The following is a 2,952-nucleotide window of genomic DNA, read 5'->3' as shown; positions in this document are numbered from 1 at the left end:
AACTCTCGCCGCATTAAGACCCGAATTAAATGTAATCATCATATTTAATGTAATTTAAATTTATACATTATTTACCCAAAACCTTCACCCTTTTTCTCGTTGTGCACTTGGCTCGCTTAACACTGGGCGAACAGTTTCTATTTGATTATGCAGCCAATGCTCCTTTGTTCTGGTTCTGGTCGGGCTGCTCCTGGTTTGAGTGTGCTTAATGTGCGCCTGTAACGTAATATGCGGCAGCAACAATAGTTTCGGCCTCATCATCATCCTGCCGGAGCACAGCTCCTTTTTTAGCTGCAGGACTACGGGAGTACATGGTGGTACAGGACTACAGGACTATAGCTCATGCTCATGCTCATGCCATGCCAAGCAAACATTGCCATTCGGCGGCAGTCATCGTCGCCAAAGCTGCACATGCCGTATGATTAATATTTCAAAATTACACTGACATGCAAAGTGTCAACTCATTTCGAGAGACGAAGCCGCCGGCAGCACTTGGCACTTGGCAGGCGGCAGTCGTCAGTCGGGAGTCGGCACACCGGCACTCAGGCACTCAGCCACTCTGGAGTGCGGACTTTGTTGAGTCCTGACTGCCCACCTTGCCGCCACACACACACACACACTCACTCAGTTAGAGCACAAAGCGCTGACAGGAAAAATGGTGAAAACGTTTTGTAACAATTCACTCGCAGGTGGCCCTTGGCGGCTCCACGCGGCGGGGGGGATATCAGCGAATAGTAGGCGTGAAAATCGTGAAATAAGTGAAATATTTATTAGCCCGGCACATCGCCAGTCACGCGTTCGGGGCACGCGATTAAATTGAAATTACCGACAGCAGAGCAGTCCCCCGAAAGGTTATCCCAGTGGGCGTGGCGTTAATTTAATCGAATTTATAAGCACCTATGTACTACGTCTTGATAACGCAATCACATTCACATTTACTCATGCGCAGCCACCAGTTCCACCAGCAAAAAGTCATACAAAAACAATCGAGAAAACGTGAGGGAGCCACGAATAATGAAGAAGGAAACTGGCTGGGGGCAGTGGAAGTGGCAGCAGCAGGAGCATGACTAGGAGAAGGAGGCGCAGGAACAGGAGCAGCTACATCAATGCCAAGCGTTAATCGATTATGCTTGCTGACTTACATAATTGCATTTTTCCCATTTCACCAGTTGTGAATGGAAACTAAAGGAAACCATAATCGGAATAACTACAGAGAGAGAGAGAGGTATATGATCGACTGGGTGTACTCTGTAATTTATAAGGATATTAGATGTACAGGAATTTGGAACAGAGTATCTTTAATCTTAAGCTTATTTTTTAGTTAACATATCTTGCTCTTTTAAAAATGTATGTGCCTTTAAAATCATCTTATAAATATGAAGAAAAATATATACATATGCTTATAAAATAAAATAAATAAACAGTAAATCTTCTTAAATACCACAATTATATTTGTTCGACTTCCCTTTAATTTCAAACAAAATACGTGACAACAATAATTGCATAATTGTTTTTGCAATTTAATGACTTCATTAGTAAAACTCAATGGTTGACAGGCGGTGGTCTAGTTTTGAGAATCCCAAAACCACACATGACAGCATTATTGCGGCAAATGCATTGATTTATTCGATATGCCTATCTCTCGGCGAGCAGACTCCGCCTCGTCCTTATGGCAACCGAAAAGCGGCAACCGCAACAAGGATAAGGATAAGTCGGAGTGAAGCGTTTTTAATTGATTTCTCCTCTCTGGCCTCGCCACGTCCGCATTTATCAGCCTGCCATTCTGCGGCTTGTCTTGCGTAACTGATCAGAATTGATGCCACTGATTTTATATAATCTTGCCCAACTAATCTCATCCAGTAGTTGCCCCCGGAGCCGGCTCGCAATTAACACGACTCACCGCGCCCACACAAAACGCCGAAATGGCAAAAGGCAAATGGTGAATGGTGAATGGCGAATGGTAAATGGTAAATGCTAAACGGCAAATGGCAAAATGTATCCCGATCCCAATCCCAATCCCAATCCTTTCGGGACTGAAATATTGGCCTAGCGATTTGACATATTGCCAACAAAGGAACTCATTATCTGTGCATTAAAATGGGACACGGCTCGCTCTCCGTTGTTTGCCTTGCCTGTTGTTTTTGGTTTGGGGGCTCTTCCGCTCCCTGTGTGTGTGTCACGCTTATAAAACACATTTATCATAACTAATCCTTTGGGTTTTCGGCTGCCATACCTCCTCCCCGTTCTCAGCCGGATCCGGATACGCCCGGCCCCCATCCTCTGTCACGCCGGCACTCAGCCACCACTGCTCTGTCACCGATAACACTTTGAATAATAAATAAATACAAACAACGACATTTTTGGCAAAGGCAACTGCCAGACGGCCACACAACGCCGGGCGATTTTTAATGCAAACGATTATCATGTAAGGCAATATAAAAATAAATTGCAAGCAGCCAGCAAAAAAGGAGAAAAATCAGGAGCCGCGGCAGGACATGGGATATGGGCAAAAGGGATGCCGGTCCAGATTGGTTCCCTTGGAGTATACACAGGGGGAAATTTTAAGAACAAGTTTTGTAATAGATGATCTTTTTTGTAATAGATGATCATAATTAGCTTGTAATTTTTCTTAAATATCTTGTATATATATTTTTCTTTGTACTTTAGCCAAAAGGCTCTTAGAGTTTTGTATTTTTTCTGCCCGTGCACAACTCCTGCTTCTGATAGGCATCGGAGTCTAGGCTGGCAAGTTCCCAGGCCCGGCTAATAACACACAAAAGGCAAAAGGCGACACTTTAGCCCCAGAAACGGAGGCCAATCGAGTATCGCCTCCGCCGGCGAGTCCGAACTCCATCCAGCATCATCAGATCCAGTTTCAGAGGCTGCTCCTGCTGTTGCTGTTGCCTTTTGGCAGCATTTAAATAAATTTCACACGTACATATAGACCAGCGG

At 44.5% G+C, this 2,952-nt stretch overlaps 1 long non-coding RNA gene across 2 annotated transcripts; it reads right to left on the bottom strand.

The window, feature by feature from the left end:
• Positions 1-1,428: 1,428 nt before the first annotated feature.
• Positions 1,429-2,377, bottom strand: LOC121502242 (uncharacterized). 2 transcript variants are annotated; one of them, XR_005990887.2, is made up of 2 exons: positions 2,234-2,377; positions 1,429-2,181 (listed from the first exon to the last, which is right to left on the bottom strand). It is a non-coding gene; the product is annotated as an uncharacterized lncRNA (long non-coding RNA). The 2 variants fall into 2 exon arrangements; XR_005990886.2 differs by having other exon boundaries at positions 1,429-2,165.
• Between the last annotated feature and the right edge of the window lie 575 nt (positions 2,378-2,952).

Source organism: Drosophila kikkawai, chromosome 3L (assembly GCF_030179895.1).
Source record: "Drosophila kikkawai strain 14028-0561.14 chromosome 3L, DkikHiC1v2, whole genome shotgun sequence".
Classification (NCBI taxonomy): Eukaryota; Metazoa; Arthropoda; class Insecta; order Diptera; family Drosophilidae; genus Drosophila; species Drosophila kikkawai.
The sequence above is the reverse complement of the archived record's forward strand: the minus strand, read 5'-3'. Positions and strand labels throughout refer to the sequence as shown.